This window comes from Octopus bimaculoides, chromosome 3 (genome assembly GCF_046866305.1).
Source record: "Octopus bimaculoides isolate indiv1 chromosome 3, ASM4686630v1, whole genome shotgun sequence".
Taxonomy (NCBI): Eukaryota; Metazoa; Mollusca; class Cephalopoda; order Octopoda; family Octopodidae; genus Octopus; species Octopus bimaculoides.
The window spans coordinates 163344065-163363468 of NC_142930.1; the positions used below are offsets into that span (position 1 = coordinate 163344065).

General features: G+C 38.0%; 1 long non-coding RNA gene across 1 annotated transcript in view; it reads right to left on the reverse strand.

The window, feature by feature from the left end:
• Positions 1-5866, reverse strand: part of LOC149136833 (uncharacterized) — an 88946-nt gene extending 83080 nt beyond the window's left edge. Inside the window, exon 1 of the long non-coding RNA XR_016240946.1 lies at positions 4401-5866. This is a non-coding gene — a long non-coding RNA (uncharacterized LOC149136833). The remainder of the gene's footprint in view (positions 1-4400) is intronic.
• Between the last annotated feature and the right edge of the window lie 13538 nt (positions 5867-19404).

The following is a 19404-nucleotide window of genomic DNA, read 5'->3' on the forward strand; positions in this document are numbered from 1 at the left end:
ATTAGGAATACTCATGTTCTATGTACCGAGTGTGCATCTCATCCACGGAGGCCAGTTCTACTTTTTATACTATTAATATGGGTAGAATCGTTAGCAAAATTCTTAGCGGCATTTCGTCCGTCTTTACTTTCTGAGTACAAATTTCACGAAGGTCACCTTTGCGATTCATCCTTCTGGGGTCGATAAAATAAGTACCAGTTGAGTGCTGGGGTCGATATAATCGACTAAAGCCCTACCCGGAAATTGCAGGCCTTGTGCCAAAATGCAGAACTATTCATCCATTGTGGTAAAATACGTTGATAGCACGTGACAGAGTCAAATTTTCTGAATCGATTTTAATCATTCTCTTACAAATTTCACGTCCTGTTCGAAGTTTAGAAATCAATAACATATTCAAAATATTTCCACCGATTTATATAATAATTTCTGATATAGGCTCAAGGACAGTAGTTTTATTTTTTGGTGGGTGGTGCGGTTTGAACTGAGAACAAGAAGCAACACAATCGCTGACGTTAGAGCTTGGCTGGTATTTTATTTTATCAGCTCCGAAAGAATGTAAAGCAAAGTTGATTACGGAGGTATTTGAACACAAATCGAAAAAAGAGAAAAACGAAAAAAAAGAAAATCCGATCTATAGTGAAATCAGAATCGGTGAATGTTTACCTTACACCGACATTACTATTACTCGCATCAGATCTAAAATTCGCACGAAATCTAAAAGTCTCTAATTTGATGTTTATGTAAGAAACAAGTTAAATGAGATTTAAATCGATGAATTACTTAAAAAGAAATGTTTTCGCTATCATGTTAATTGTTCCCTTTTCATCAAAATTTCATCTTAATTTATGTTCTAAACACTAGCTTAATATTAATTCGTAATTATTTTCGAAATTAATTGGAACAAAGGCCGCGTGTTTCAACAAAAAAAATATGGTTTGTTACGATATTTCTGTTGAAACGCATTGTCTTTGTTTCAATTAATTTTGAAAATAAAGAATTTAGTAAAGTAACTGTCATTGTTTAGCAAGTGTTTTGAACATAAATTAACACGAGATACTCAAGGAAAATCTTAATTTAGATCACTTTAAAACAGGCAATTTGTATAACAGGATCAGTCGGGTTGGTATCAAAAGGGTAAATGACTTACATTAATTGTAGATAATAGAGAAATAAAGTCGACTGCATCAACCTTTTGTACGTAACGTATCCAAAAGCTAATCAATAGAACTACGGAAGGATAAAATACGAAATTGACGCTGGTGGAATTTGAACGTTTCAACGTGGAATGTAGAGGGATGATTATTGTTGCTGTTGGCACTCCGTCGCTTACGACGACGAGCGTTCCAGTTGATCCGATCAACGGAACAGCCTGCTCGTGAAATTAACGTGCAAGTGGTTGAGCACTCCACAGACACGTGTACCCTTAACGTAGTTCTCGGGGATATTCAGCGTGACATAGAGTGTGATAAGGCTGGTCCTTTGAATTACAGGCACAGCAGAAACAGGAAGATAGAGTGAGAGAAAGTCGTGGGCGATTTTACGATACCAGTACCAAAGATTCGCCTTTTTCCGTAAAAAGTGTCTTCGGCGATCTTTACCAAAGATCGGCCTTTTCCGTAAAAAGTGTTGGGGGGAAAGAGGGAAACGATGTCGTAAAAGCGAAAGAGATAGTACTAATAATTCTATTAAAGGCTCAAGGCTTGAAATTTTAGTAGGGTGAGGGCTAGTCGATTACATCGACTCCACTGATCAAGTAGTATTTATTATATCGACTCCGAAAGGATGAAAGACAAAGTCAACCTCGAGGAATTTTAATTCAAAACGTGAAGCCGAAGAAATGTCATCAAGCATTTCGTTTGACGAGCTCACTATTTGATAGAAGATTAATCTCTAACTTCGTTAGGACGCCGGGCAAACTGCAGAATGGCATTTCGTCCGTCATCACGTTCTGAGTTCAAATTCAACTGAGGTCGACTTTGCCTTTCATCCTTTCAAGGTCAATAAAACAAATACCAGTCATGTACTGGTGTCGATGTGAGAGAAAGAAAGAAGAAACTGTATTTCGGTACGACGCTAAAAGTTCGTAGGGTAGGCACAGCCAACCCATGGTATGTGTTATCTATTCTATCGACTGCCATTCCATTCTAAACCACTCCCCAGCAAAAGTCTGGACCAAATTCACTTCCAGCATGACTGAAAACGAGAACAGTATAGTCAGGTACTTCGGTTTCTAAAAAACTCGGCATGGTATATTTCCCTAAGCATGCAAACAGTTTTGTAGGGACCGTGTATTATTGAAATAACCTTATTTATTGACCCCAGAGAGATGAAAAGCTGTGTGTTCCAGCTATGCTGGAACTTAGTACCCCAAACTCACAGACGAGCGCAAAGCAATTAGCCTGAAACCATGGCGTTATATCGCATTTTATGTAAATTAAAATATTCATTACAATATTTATAAAAAATGACATTCTTCATTTAATATTTTTTTTAAATTACTAAAAAAATTGCTTTAAACCTAACAAATAAAAGATAAAAAACTTTTAACTGCATAATGTCATTCTTGTTAAATGTTAACTAAACTTTATTAAACATAATTAAACTATTAAAATTTAATTAAAATATGTTATTAATCAAGAAGCAGTGTGTTTCAAAGAATCGAATTAGCATAAAACCAGCTGTCTGACCTTGGATGACATGGCTAATGAAGTCTTTCAAATTAGCACGATGCCAAAAATTTAGAAAGAACTCGAAGAATCTGTGAATCGATATCAGGACAGACACCAAAGAGATAAAAGGCGAAAATCGATCCCTATGGGATCATTCAGAACGTACAAGGACGAACTTAAATAGTATAAGACATTTAGTGCGACGCTCTATCGTTTCTGCAACTGCACAGACTTCCTTGACGACGATGATTATAATAAAAGTTGTCATGGAGTAGAAATGTCTCGACAGCTGAAACTTTTCAATGAAAATATTATTTTTTTTATGCCTTGACAATCTACAAGTATAAAAAAAAAGCAAAACGAAGATACAAGCGACGCGAAAGAAACTGAGAGAAGAATTAGATAGAAAGAAAGATAGATGTGTGGATAGAGAACGGAACGAGAATTAGAAGTTGTGTGAAATACCTAAAGGATGGGAGAGGGGGAGAAAAGAGAGAAACAAAAAGAAAAGCGAATGAGAGAAAAAGAGCGAAGGATAACAGAGATTGAGAAAGAGAAAGAAAGAAGAAAGAAGAAAGAAACTGTACTTTTTTTGATATTCAGTGACGTCAATGAGCAGACGATATCACCCTCTCTCATTCATGGACATCACGACTTCAATGAATTAAAAGAGTCAATGATCTTTCCCCCTTACTCTACTTTTCCCTCTGTTTTTCTTTTATATATCTCTTATTCTATCTAACTCTTTCATTTCCATCCCTTCCTACTTACTCTCCCTCTCTCTCCCTCTCTCTGGTTCATAAAAAAAGAAATGGACTTCAATGAATTATGACCAGACGATCTCTTCTGTATCTTTCTCTTTCCGTCCTTAATACATTGACATCAATACTTAAATGAAGTGAATAGAGTAAATGATCTCTCTCTCTCTCTCTCTCTCTCTCTCTCTCTCTCTCTCTCGCTCTCGCTCCCGTTCATTTCCCTTTCTATCTCGCTCTCATTGTCCTTTCCGTTCTCTCTTGTTTTACCGTCAACTCTTTTTCTCTTCATTCTCCCCCCCCCCCCCCACCACCACCACTCTCTTCGTCTCTTCCGTTCATCCTCTAATGTCATCATTTACTACGTAATTCTCTGCTGCTGGTTAAAGGACTTAATTGTTGCAAGTTGTTTTTCTTAATAGCATTTAAAAACAATATTAAAAATAATTATTTAAAAAAACAAAAAAAAACACAAAAAAAAAAAAAAATGCAGGGAGTGGGTGAATGGAATTGAGTTTTCAATTTAGAAAAATTGTTTAGAGAAGAACTAAAACTAAACACTCGATACGGCACGGATACAAACCCACCTCGCCGCTTTTAACAATACTTCTGAACAAAGTAGCAGTAATGGACCATAAAATATACGAAAAGAGAAGACAATTCCAAAGCAAATTGCAATTTGAAAAATGACAAACATACGAACATATCATCAAACAAAACACGAATAAATAAACAAAACGTCTCGTTTTGAAAGCCATTTTGTAATTAGAAGGTCGTATCATTATTATTATTATTACGTCCTCCCCTACCATATTTTTCGTTATTGTTTGATATCCTGATTTTATTATTAAAAAAAAAAAAAAGTGGCTCAAATCCTGATTTGAATTCTTATAAATTTCTGAAATTCATTATTAAGATATTATACATAAATAAATTAATACAGATAATAAAATAATAACCGAGAAAATTTACTTACCTGCAGTCTTATCGTCATATGTTGATTTGAGCTCTGTCAATTTACAACTGTTTGCAGTAAAAGGAATTTTGTGCTAGCCAAAATGACTGACATTAAAAAACGTTATTATTCATCATGAATTCACTTTGACTACATAGAAGTAGTATAATGGAGATAAAGTATAATGATTTGAAACGTCAGCAACATTATTAGTTGAGATTTGTTTTGTTAAATCCTAGTGAATTCTGGGACGGCTAACCATCACCTGCTTCCGCTAACATTAAGAACTAGAGATAGGAAAATAATGAAGTAAATAATGGAAGCCGTATTCTGAAATACCTATTGCAAAAGACGTAATTGTTTCTTTGAAGACCATAAATTTAGGAATAGGAATTAGACGATTTAATAGAATTCTGTACTTGACTGGTATTTTATTTTATCGGTGCTGGAAGCACCGAGCTGGCAGAAACGTTAGCGTCGCGACGTTCTGAGTTCAAATTCCGCCGAGGTCGACTTTGCTTTCATCCTTTCGGGGTCGATAAATTAAGTACCTAATCGGATGGCCGCTCTCCCAAAATTTCAGGTCTTGTGCCTAGAGTAGAAAGTATTTTATCGGTGCTGGAAGAATGAAAGGAAAACTTGACTTCGACTGTATTTGAAATAACTACATAAAGAGAAGAAACAAGCACGGCAGGGTGCTCTAAGTAGTCTGATAATCCGTCGGCCTAATTTTGGTGAAAGGCCAAGAATTTCAGGGGTAGAGATTAGTCAGCTCAACGGTTTCCACTTCGAAAGAATTAAAGGCAAAGTCAAATTCGGCGGAATTTGAAGATAGAAACTAAAGATGGAACTGTACGCTGCTAAGCATTCTGTCTGGTATGCTAACTTTCTGCCCAACTCGCTGCTTAACAATAATTGTTTAAAATTTTGTCACGAGGTCGGCAATTTTTTAGGGAGAGACGGTTGGTTAATTTTATCAGCCCCACTGCTTGACTGGTACCTTATTTTATCAATGCTGAAAAGATGAAAGGCAAAGTCGATTTCGGCAGGAATTGAACTCTGGAAGTCGAAAAAATATTGCTAAGCATTTTTTTTCTGACGCTCTAACGATTCTGCCAACTCACCGCCTTAATAATAATAACAACCATTTCTATTATAGACACAAGGCCTGGAATGTTGGGGGAGGGGGGTTAGTCGATTATATCGATCTCTGTGTTCAGCCGATAATTCTTTATCAACTCCTGAAAGGATGAAAAGGAAAGTCAACAGTGGAAATTGAATTTAGGACTTAAAGACAGGCGAAATGTCGCTAAGCATTTTGTCCGGCGTCTTAGAGGCTCAACCAGATCACCGCATTCATAATAACGATAATGGCTTCAAATTTAGGTACAGGGTCAGTAATTTTACTGAGATGGGATTAGATCGACCCCAGCGCTTGACTGGTACTTCATTTTTATAGAGCTCGCAGAGATGAAATACAAAGTTGACCCGAGCTAGATTTGAACTCTAAAAGAGCCGGCAGATTTAGTCGGGGTGGATGGGTTAGTCGATCACACCAACCCCAGTCTCAACTGGTATTTATTTTATCGACCACAAAAGGCAAAGTCGACCTCGATAGGATTTGAACCAAGAATGTAATGAGTTGGAAGAAATGCTGTTAAGCATTTTCTACGACGCATTAATGATTCTGCTAGTCACCCGAGACTAATTATAGATAATAATAATAATAATAAGTCTTTCAGATTTAGGCACAAGGCCAGATATTTTGAGATGCGAAGAGTTAGTCAGCAGTTTCAACTTCAGTACCAGCTGTTTTATTGCCCTCAATACGGATGAATTCAAATTGCCAGACAGTAGATAGAGTAAATTAAATAGCAGTCTATCACTCAATCATTTTTCAACGACTTCCACCAACCGAAAAGCCTCTACGTAGACGATTGACTTGATGGAAATATCAACCAAATATAATTTTTTTCACATCACAACCTAAAATTAAAAAAAAAAAGGAAGCATGCATTGGTTTAGAAATTAAGGCTTAGACACCCAACGTTTGATGTATACATTGTATAATATAGTCCAAGATACACAATGTTTGTAGGGAACATTGAATAATGTAGTCCTACGATTACTACATTTGGAAGAAACATTAGTTAATGTAGTTCTATATATTGTGTATCTGGAGCACACATCGGTTAATGTAGTTTTTCATACATTTTGTCTAAAGGAAACATTATATAATGTAGTCCAAGATACACAATGTCTGAAGGACACACTGCATAATGCAGTCCTATGCACAATATTTTCGAAAAACACATTGGGTAATGTAATCTGAGGTACATTATGCCAGAAAAACAATGGATAATGCAGTTCTTCATACAATATATCTGAAGGACACTTTATATAATGTAGTGCTAGATACACTGTGCCGGAAAAAGACGGGATGTTCTCAACTGGAATGCCATTGATCAAAAATAATTCTCGTCACGGCTGATCATGTGAAAAAAAAAGATGTTGAAAAAAATCAACCATCGTGGAGTCACTGACCATTTCCACGATGTTTGATTCAGTCAACCTCTGTTAATTCTGTAATGTTACTTATAAAAGTTACACATTTCTGACGATTTGATATCATGATTATGTAATTTACGTTATGTAACAACTAATCACCTTATGTTAATGAAATAAATGTAAGACTGTGTAACAATTATGTTTTATCTGCCTATACATATATATATATATATATATATATATATATATATATATATATATATATATATATATATATAAATCTCTTTATATATCTGTGTGTATGTGCGTGTATGCATTGTATGTAAATGTGCGTGTCAGTGGCGTTAGGTACGGTCACAAAAGAACCAGATTGAGTTCCATTGTATCTTATTCCGTCAGATGACACAGGCTTTTGGATCTTGTCCTCCCGGTTGTAATGAAATATATCTGAGTACTTTTCTAGGATCGGAAGGGTCAAACACATTCATCTCTCCATTCCGAAAATAAACTAAAAAAAATACCTCTTTAATAAACTGTCTTTAAAATGATATTCTTGGATGTACATATGTGAATGTGTATGTCTTGTGTCTGTATTTTGGGAATGGCACAAACAGTATTTCGTATTGTAATATAAGAGAGAAATAAAAAGGCCGAGATGGAGACAATGGATGCAATCCGAGGTGAAATATGAGAGAACGAAGAGAGTAGAGAAAAAGATAGAGAACAAAAATGGAAGAAGATTAATGTGAAGAAGAGGGGAAAGGCGGGAGAAAGGGGAGAGAGAGAGATAAACGAGAAAGAAATAAAAAGAGTGATTGTGTTCCAAATAGAAAAATCTAATCAACAACGGAGTAAGTAGTTATATCCACCTGACAATATGCCAACATTGCAACATAAAACCTGACCAAAAAAAAAAAGAAGTACAAAGATGTGCCAAACAAGGTACATGACAATAGCCAGGCAACAATAATCTGCGATATACTTGTTCAAACTGACAAAGAAATAAAAGCTAATCGCCCAGACATAATAATCAAGGATTGGAAAAAAAAACTACTTACTGATAGACATTGCAGTCCATTCTGACCAAAATATTGACCAAAAAAGAAGTGGAAAAATTGTCAAAATACAAAGACCTCAAAACTGAAGTATTCAAGATGTGGGTTGGGGAGGTGAAGAAAATGTCAGCAATAATTGGAGCATTGGGCATAATAAAAAAAAACCTGAACAAAAACGTAGAAGCTATACCTGGATCTTCAACACTACACACAATCGAAAAAATAGCCCTGCTAGGAACAGCCCACATACTACGCAAGACACTATCAATTCAATAATACAACCCAAATAAAACAACCCCACTCACACACACAAGACACTCTATATAGCAAATATCCAATAAAATAAACAGCCACCAACAGGCTAGATACCCAACCAAAGACCACAACTCGCATTACACACACGACACACAATACAGGCACTAATTCAATAAAAGACTGCAACCAGACCCTATAACAAAACAAACTGGAGTAGTGGGGGAGCACCATAATCATGTGTTGCGAGGACTTCTTCGTGTTTTGAATAATTCACCTCTAGAAATATGGGTGTTTTCGTTCATAATCTTTAGACAAACTTTATTCAGGAACATTTTTGAGCAGGATAGGCTCCTCAATCTGAAAAACTTCTAACTGGGCCCCACCTGCAAGGTCATGGATTGTTTATCTTGATATGAGATCCCCATGACGCGCACGAATGGCTGTGATGCATGTACCTATTGTACCCTTATCAGACGGGTAGTAATAATGGGTATATCGAGCTTCGTATAGCAGTACTCCAGTTTGATGGCATGCACTGCTCTCTCACTCAGTGACAATCCTTTTTACTATAAGCACAAAGCCTGGAATTTGGTGGGAGGGGACTAGTCGATTACATAGATCCCAATGTTTCACTGGTACTTAATTTATCGACCCCGAAAGGATGAAAGGCAAGGCCGACTTCGGAAGAATTTGAACTCAGAACGTAAAGACAGACGAAATTCCGCTAAGCATTTCGCCCGGCGCGCTAACGTTTCTGCCAGCTCGCCGCCTTAATATATAATAATCTTTTCTACTCTAGGCACAAGGCCTGAAATTTTTGTGGAGGGAGCCAATCGATTAGATCGACCCCAGTACGCAACTGGTACTTATTTAATCAATCCCGGAAGGATGAAAGGCAAAGTCGACCTCGGCGGAATTTGAACTCAGAACGTAGTCGTTGACTCTGTCCGTTATCGGAGCTGCGTTGTTTGTTTGTTTGTGCGCATGGGTGTGCGTCAGTGTGCGTGTGTATACACATATGTATGTGTCTGTATGTATGTATGTATGTATGGATGGATGGATGTGTGTGTATGCATATATATATATATATATATATATATATATATATATGCGTGTGTGTGCGTTTACGATATTGTTTCTTACATAAGCACAAACGCCAGAAATTTATGTATAGTGTTGTTAGCTAAATCTCCTCAAGTTTTTATCTGGGACTGTATTTGATGGGACCCCGAAAAAGCAAGAAAGGTGAAATTGACCTCGTCGGGATTTGAACCTACAACGTATAAAGAGCAAAAACATATACAAGCAAAGAAGACCTAAAGATTTGGAGGAGGTTAAAGCCGATTAAACTGACGCCATTATTTGACTGGTATTTATCGTGTCGATTCCAGAAGAATAATAGACAAAGGTCGATATACACCAGAATTTGAATTCAAAAAAATAAAAATGAAAATCTAAAATAATCAAAAACAAAGCAAAAAAAGTTTTTCAAAACTCCTCCAAAACCGTTAACGTAACTAATTACTGCTTGGCATTTTATATCCGGAATTCTTGTGATTCTCTCTGTTCCACCGCCCTTCTTCGATTAATAATAAATATAATAACAACAGTAATAATAATAATTTGAATGTATTTTAATAAAGCTAATGACAACAATAAAATGACAGTAATTATATCCGAGAATAAACAAGATTGCATCATAAAACTCTACTTATTTATTGCGCGTTTATTCCCTCTTCTGTTTTCATCCTTTTATTCTCATTCTTCGCAAATTCACAAAAAAGAAAAAGAAAAAAGAGAAGGTGGTGGTGGTGGTGGTGGTGGTGGGGTATTTAATCTAGAGGGAAAAAGACGTAAAACATACATACACACGCATAAAAGAAACACCCGATTCGTGTTGGTATGATTTTTGTCTTTTTTTTTTCAAGCGGGTGGATTTTCATTGTTCGTTTTCAGCATTTTATTCTCATGTGTTGTTTCGTAGATAAATTTCTTTTCCTAAAGTCATTGTTTCGTAGTCATTTTCTCGCCTTAAAATGTTCGTTCCTTTTCTTCTTCTTCTTCTTCTTCTTCTTCTTCTTCTTCTTCTTCTTCTTCTTTGTTATTGTTCTTATTGTTTTGGTCCTCTTTTTTTTATTTTAGCTCTTAATTTTGTTTGTAAATAACTCAAAGTGACAGCAAAATTGGACAAAGCAAAAAAAAAAAAAGAAATCAACTAAAAACTTAAATAAATATAAAATAAAAAAGCATAGAGAAATAAGCACAAAATAAACATATAAATAAAGGAAAAACACAAGGAAAATTTGATTTAAATGAAAAGGAATACTTTTTTTTTATTGGTTACGTGTAATAAGTTTTATTGGGTGTAAGATTAAAAGAGACAAGGGACTTTTCCTTAGCCTTAAATGACATGGGACGGATGGTGAAGAGAAGGCCCAGCGCATTATATAACGATCACTTACGAATGACTTTGTCGCCTGTCAGAGGAAATAAAGATAACATCGCTAATGAATGAGAGAGAGAGAAAGGAAGAGGATGAAATAAGAGAGAGGAAGGGAATGGGGTAGAGGATTTGCGTGAGAGAGGGAGAGAAACAAAGAGGATGAGAATGAGAACTGGAGAGACAGAGAGTCGGCCATTCAGTAGGAGAGCAAGGAGGAAAGTGGTGGGAGGAGGGGGTAAAAAGGAATCGAAAGACGAGAAAGATTTGAAAGTGAGATGAGGAAGTAAAAATGGATGGGAGAATAAAAGAGGGTGATGTAGAGAGAGCCGAAAGGAGAACAATGAATGCAATGAAATAAAATTAAAATTTATTTCTATTGTATTTTTACATTGGTTGGTTATAGATTTTTTTTATAACCTAAATTGACGCCGAAAATCCATGAATATATATCGCTCAGGCAAAATCGCTGCTATCTCTAGCTGCGGACGTCTACCATTGACAAGGCCAAAGAAGGCCGGAATTACATGACCTGATAGTTCTGATAGCGGTTGCGGACGATTATCTTCCGCTAGTAATATAAACACGAGTGCTTATATGCACTCCGAGTTCATATGAGAGTTTCACTCAGGCTAAATAACCCTAGTTCAGCTGGGTCATCGTTATTTTCTCCCTTTGACTCAGCCTATTTCTGCCGGTCATTTCATCGTGTTGAAACCTTAATTCCTACACATTTTTTTCTCTCGCGGTTTTTTGGTTTTTTTGTTTCCTGTTCTCTCTCCATTTTTTTTCCCTCTCAATCTTTTCGATCGAAGAGCATAGACTCAAAACCTCAAAGACTTTGCCATTCTTCCCGAGCGTCAAACTAATACACCTGCTTGTTGTTCCCTCACCTGTCTTTGTGTTGTTTTCCGTAAATTTGAACTATGTATGTATATATATAAACAAGTAAACGAATATATATATATAAATGAGTAAACGAATATATATATATATATGTATATATATATATATATATATATATATATATATATATATATATATATATATATATATATATATATTAACGATGCGTACTGCCTTAATTCTTCGAAACGCCGGAGTTTTAATGGTGGCAGCTGATGAAGGGGATGTTTCTATGTGGCCTGCTTGTTTTTTGCACCTTGTTTACCATTTTGTCCTTGTTCTTTTGCCACGTCATGTACCCAGTTATGTATCTATATGTACATGTAGATGAACGTATATACATACATGTACATATATATGCATATACTCATATATTGTTTGTATCACGACAAAACGCACGCGTTACCTTTATACAGTAAGTTTTAACTATTTTTCTAACGCGACTCTCTCTATTTCTATCTCCCCCTCTCATTCTTCCCTCTACTGTTCTTCGCCTCTACCTGTCACTACTTCTCTCTCTCTCTCTTGTTACTCGTCCTTTGCCTCTCACCGTTACTACTACTACTATCTCTCTCTACCTCTCGTTGCTCACTTTTATTCTACTTCCTCCCCTCCTTTTCCCTCTGCTACTCTTTCTCTTCACACAGCCTTGGTCACGTGTGTCCGGCTGCTATTTCTTTTCGTTCTTGGAATCACCAAGCTCGCACGTACTTCTTTGCCCCTCCTGTTCGTGCTTCACAGCGTTCAAGACATACACACTTCACGTCTGGCTGTACAGCCTTTTTGTTTGTTTATTTCACCGTTTCGTTTTCCTGTCTTGTTTTCCGTCCGCCACTACCCTCCACGAAAACAATTTAATTTGTGTTCGTGGGAAGAACCATTTTAACGATGCGTACTGCCTTAATTCTTCGAAACGCCAGAGTTTTAATGGTGGCAGCTGATGAAGGGGATGTTTCTATGTGGCCTGCTTGTTTGTTGCACCTTGTTTACCATTTTTGTCCTTGTTCTTTTGCCACGTCATGTACCCAGTTATGTATCTATATGTACATGTAGATGAACGTATATACATACATGTACATATATATGCATATACTCATATATTGTTTATATATATATATATATATATATATGTGTGTGTGTGTGTGTGTGTGTGTGTGTGTGTGTGTGTGTGTGTGTGTGTGTGTGTATGTATGTATGTATGTATGTTTGTATGCATACATATATACATATACATACATATATTTTCCTTTATTTCTGACGAAGAACCTGGCTCGAAACGTTAAATCCTCGTTCCTACCTTTCCTGAGCGTCTGATAATACAGTGCTTGTACTTCGTCCTCGCGTTATTGTTTTTTCTCGTTTGTTATTCTTTGTTTGGATTCACTACACACACACACACACACTATATATATATATATATATATATATATATATATATATATATATATATATATATATATATATGTGTGTGTGTGTGTGTGTGTGTGTGTGTGTGTGTGTGTGTGTGTATACAAATGTGGGACAGAGAGTCCGTTTGTATGTCTTATGATTTTCAATCTCCATAAAAATATATAAAAATAAAAACAAAACAAAACGAAACAAAACCCGTTACCTCTCAAGTCTCTGTGTCAACCAATTGTATTTTCAACATGTACACTCTGACACCCAGTGCAACATAAAAAAACACAAATAAAAAATATCAAGCCAGCAAACAAACAAACAAAGAAAACCATTGTTCTTCTGGATTGACCTTCCTGCTTTCCCTAAGCGCGATCACCTTATTCTTTTGTACCTTGCCGATCGTCGTCGTATTCTTAGTTATTCGACGATGAAGCAGGTGGGAGGTGGAAGGAACGGAGCAGTGGTGGGAGCAGTGGTGGGAGCAGTGGTGGGAGCAGTGGTGTATGCTAATTTCCATTGCTTTTACATCTTCTCGGCAGCCGGCACCCATCTCCTGTTCGCAAATTCTATATTAATGTCATTTATCATTATAACTTCATCAATATTAAAGTTCCTAACATCAACGACTTCTTCAGCCATTTTATATATATCTTCATGACGGCGACGACTATGACGACGACGACCACCACCATCACCGCCATTATCCCAGCATCGCCACCACGACCACCCCTACAATCATCACGATCACGACGACGACGCCCACAACAACAACAACCACTACCACCATCGCCGCCGCCACCACCAGCGCTGCCGCACCGTCAACGGTACCACCGCCGTTACCGTCGCCATCACCATCATCACTTCCACTAGCAGTTCCAATACTGCAGCAGCTATCATCATCATCGTCATCATTATCACTATCATTCTGCTATCTCCCCCCCCCCCCCAACACTATCACTATCACTGTTTCCTTACCGCCGCCACCACCACCACCACCACCAGGTCATTTTGTTCTTGGAGTTACATTATTTTTACCTCATATGCAAATATACTATAGCTGTTTAATGTTCATACTTAATGTTATCATCTCTGGGACGAAAGGGCGGCGATTTGGTAGAACCGTTAGCACGCCGGACAAAATGCTTCGTAGGATTTTGTCCGTCTTCACGTTCTGAGTTCTAATTCGGAAAAGGTCGACTTTGTTTCCCTTCTTTTCGGGGTTGATGAAATAAATCCCAGTTCAGTTTTGGAATCGATGTTATCAGCTGGTTCCCCACCCAAAATTACAGGCCTTGTGTCCATAGTAGAAAGAATTCTTTGTTTCCCATGAAGGCATCGAGTTAGGGCTGATCTGTTATCAAACCGGATATAACGCTTAGCGGCATTTCGTCCGTCTTTATTTTCTGAGTTCAAATTCCGCTGATGTCGTCTTTGCTTTACATCCTTTCGGGGTCGATAAAATAAGTACCAGTTGAACACTGGGGTCGATGTATTTGACTTCCCCATCCCTTCAGAATCTGCTGACTGTATGCCAAAATTTGAAACCATTGGAAGGGTAGCGAGGTGGCAAAATGTTAGAGTATCGGAAAAAAAAAATGATTTGCAGAATCAGATATCACCCAGGTTGATTTTGCCTTTTACTCTTTTTGGGGTTGATAAAATAAGGTACCAGTCAAATATTTGTGTCGATGTAATCAACTTACTTCCTGCCTCTAAATTTTCTGGCCTTTCCCTAAATCTAAAGCAATTATATATGGTAAGTAGTTTGCTTACGAACCACATGGTTCCGCTTTCAGTCCCACTGCGTGGCACCTTGGCCAAGTGCCTTCTACTATAGCCTCGGGCCGACCAAGGCCTTGTGAGTGGATTTGGTAGACGGAAACTGAAAGAAGCCCGTCTTATTTATATATATATATGTGTGTGTGTGTGCGTGTGTGTGTTTGTCCCCCTCACCATCGCTTGACAACCGATGCTGGTGTATTTATACTCCCGTCACTTAGCGGTTCGGCAAAAAGAGTCCGATAGAATAAGTACTAGGCTTACAAAGAATATGTCCTGGGGTCGATTTGTTCGACTAAGGGCGGTGCTCCAGCATGGCTGCAGTCAAATGATGAAACAAATAATAATAAAAAAGAAAGGAATGGTGGCGGAGTGGTGGCAGAATCGTTAGAGCCTCAGTCAAAGTGCTTAGCAGTATTTCTTTCGCCGCTTTACGTTCGGAGTTTAAATATAGGCGAAGTCAACATTACCTTTCCTCCTTTCGAGATCGATAAAACAAGTATCCGTCGAACACTGGGTTAACTACCTCGGATTTCCCTTCCCCATAAAAATGCTGATAACGTGCTTAAAATTCGAAAAAATATGTTAGCATCAACCGTACTTGAACTCAGAACCAGAACACATACCACAAAACGTCACCCCTCCCCACAACGCTTCTAACGCTGCCTTAAATGTGCGAATTAATACAAACGATTTCCTCGCTAATACGGCAATTCACCGACTGGGTTATGTTTCGCTGACGAGCCTTTGAAGAACGAATTGTCTATCATGCATGCCGACGAAAAAAAAAAAATTCATACCGTTCATTAACTATTAGTTTTAATCAAATTATATGGGTAAATGTATATTAATTATTAACTAATTTAATTGCTGTATAATTTTTTTTACTCCACACTACTGCTGTAGTCTCGTATCATAACTTTCCCAGTTAAAAAATAAAACAAAGAAAGGAACAGATTACCAAATGCAATTATTCCGAACTACGAATTTTAGTTTAAATGTGTTTGAATGTTAAATTAATTATTTAATGATCTAATTATTATGTATTTACATTCATCATCATCATCATCATCATCATCATCATCATCATCATCATCATCACCACCACCACCACCACCACCACCACTACCACCACCTCGTACTTTTTGAATGACTGATTTCGTTCTTCCTATAACCAATGACTTGCTTAGCATATGACATGCTGGATATAGCTGAATCGCATAATTAATATTCAAATAACCTGCTGAAAACGAAAAGAAGAAAGAATTTGAGGACATGCAAAATAAAAATAAAAATGATGCTGCATAAATTTTAGAAAAAAAAAAAAGCAATATCGGACTTCCTAGCTTTCTTACTCTCTGAGTTACAATTGTAGAATAAAGTATCAGTTAAATTCTGGGTCGTTGTAATCGACTAGCACCTTTCTCTTAAAATTGCTAGCTTTGAAACCTGCAACAGACCGCAGTTCAGGAGAAATGTGATTTCAGTCATTTATACGACATAGATAATCGCTAACTGGTTAACCAGCTTTATGAGTCCTGAGCTGAAGAAAAAAATGTAGAGTGGATATTGAAATCCATCAAGCAAGCTGGCACTCCGTCGCTTACGACGACGAGGGTTCCACTTGATCCAATCAACGGAACAGCCTGCTCGTGAAATTAACGTGCAAGTGGCTGAGCATTCCATACACACGTGTACCCTTAACATAGTTCTCAGGGATATTCAGCTTGACACAGAGTGACAAGGCTGGCCCTTTGAGTTACAAGCACAACAGAAACAGGAAGTAAGAGAAAGAGTACAGCAGGGTTCGTCACCATCCCCTCGTGGAGCTTTAGGTGCCTTCGCTCAATAAACACTTACAGCGCCGGGTCTGGGGAACGAAACGGCGATCCTATAACCGCGAGTCCGCTACCCTAACCACTGGGCCATTGCGCCTCCACTCATCAAGCAAGTAAATCAGAGACAAAGGTAAAAAAAGCGAGAAAAGAAAAGCAACAGTAGCAATTAGTTTTTTATAGATGATCGGGAAATGTAATACTCAAGCAAACTCAAGTGATTTCTGTAGTATTTCCGTTGTTGGAGCGCCTGAAATCATTTAACAATTTTTTCCAATTCCTCTCGGTCTTGGGGACTCTTTGTGAATCTGGGCCCTGATCGATTCGGTATATAATTGGATATTGGTACATGAGTGTAGCTTCGATTCAAGTGTTTCACTGGGTTTCGTAATTCTGCTGGTGTCCATCTCCCCATTTTCAGGATATGGGTCGCGTTGATTCTGAAGGAGTTCATCGGCCCCTGACAGGTTTTGTTTTATAAATCCTTCTGGGTAACTCACATACTCTCCTCACTGGACAAGTTCGGTAAGGGCGGGAACCAGTTAAGCCACCAACTACTTCACCATGAACAGGTAGGACTAAATGACATGGTTACGGGTTGCAGGTTTTTCCCAAACTCGTGAATTATTATTAGACAGAAGAAAAAAAAAACCTATCAAAACAGCAAGAATCAAAGACATAGAAGGGAAACAGGGGTGAGTGGGAAATAAATGAAATGATGGAGAAATGGTAAAGAGAAAGAGAAAGACATCATTCATGGCAGTTTGTGCCTGGGAAGGAGGTTGCTATGAGTGCAACTCGAGAAGCTGTCGAGTAGCTCCAGTTGTTCATAGTTCACATACTGCCCCCTCAATACCACCCCCATCGCCCCCCCCTCCTCAATTCCTTTTTCATTGCCCCCAGTCTCGTCACGAGGTGGCGCTACTTGAACACCACTTCACCATCAGGCTTTACTTGTTGTAATCTGGTTAGCATAATGACGCTGTTGACACTCACACACATTCACACACATTCACACGCGCGCGCGCGCGCATACACTTACAAATATAAATATACATACATGAAAACATATACAAACACGTGCACATTCATCGTCACATCCATGAATACATAAGAGCTCATTACATGTCCTACATTATACACAAAAACATGCATATATATATAGGAAAGCATTCACGTATAGGTACTTAAATGCTCGCGCCTCTCACTCCACTTCACATGCACGCATGCGCACAAATACAAATATACATACATGGATACATATATATATATACTTGCACATATACACTCGCATTTTCTCTCTCTCTCTCTCTACTCACATCATGCACACACTCATCTATATAAATGCATAATATAAATGTCTTTTGTGCGCGCGCACACACGCACACACGCACGCGCGCACTTTAGCCCAACATGTGGTCCTGCGCTGGTGAAGTATCGTCTCACCTCCTGTTGACTCCGTATGTCACCTTAAAATATCTCCTCAAATCCCTACCATTCAGTCGCTTTTTTTTGCCTCGTCTCCCGCTCTTCTTCTTTTTCTTCTCCCTCTTCTCTTTCTTCTACTACTACTTCTTCTTCTTCTTCTTCTTCTTCTTCTTCTTCTTCTTCTTCTTCTCAGCTTTCATTTCGTCTTCCTCGTCCTTGTTCTTTATCTACTACTACTACTACTACTACTACTACTACTACTACTGCTGCTGCTGCTGCTGCTGCTGCTGCCTCCTCGGTTGCAAGTACCATCATCATCATCATCATCATCATCATGTTTCTACTACTTAAAATTTCTAATATCACTAGTACGTGGTGTTATGAGAAAGTTTCGGCACCGCACGTGCAGTGATTCCACAGAAAAGCAGAAGTGAAAATGTAGCTGACGACCATCTGTAAGCAAATCACTGAGTCAATCTTACAAATGGATTCATTCTGTCTGTTTCTTCGTTCACTTATTACACGAAATTCTGTAGCATTTTCTTAGAACGGTTTCTCGAATTTAACAATGGCTGACAAATTCGAAATACTTCGTCAGGTTTTTATGACACAAGATTTTGAATGAGACATTTGCCTTTCTTCCTCTGGAAGTCGATGAAACAAATGCCAATGAAGTATTAGGATCGGGGGTAATCGACTTTTCCCTCCCCTCAAAATTGATGGCCTTATTGCAAAATCAAAAATGATATGCTATTCAGGTTTTTATGAACACAAGATTTTGAATGAGACATTTCAACGCTGATCGAGTATCGGTTGAAGATGACGAACATTTGGCAAGATCATTCACTACCGAAAAAAGTGCTGACAAATTTTGCGAATTCATCCATTAGGACCATCGCCGAACAGTCCACTAGTTGCCTTACACGATTGAAATCAGCGTGGAATCTGCTGGGGAATTCGATTCTTACAAACTTAATATGCGTCGTGTTGCTACGCTTTCATAAAGAACAATATGGTGATTATCTCCACACTCGTCTGATCTAACCCTCTGTAACTTCGGCCTTGTTCCTTCCCCCAAATGAAAATCGTAGACGATCATCTGTAAGCAAATCACTGTGTGTGTGTGTGTGTGTGTATGTTTGTGTGTCTGTGTTTGTCCCCCCACCATCGCTTGACAACCGATGCTGGTGTGTTTACGCCCCCGTAACTTAGCGGTTCGGCAAAAGACGCCGATAGAATAAGTACTAGGCTTCCAAAGAATAAGTCCTGGGGTCGATTTGCTCGACTAAAGGCGGTGCTCCAGCATGGCCGCAGTCAAAATGACTGAAACAAGTAAAAGAGGAAGTGTACTATTTCGAAACAGAAAGTGTATGAATTGACACAATAATTGTCAATTTAAGCACAAAGGCAATAATTTT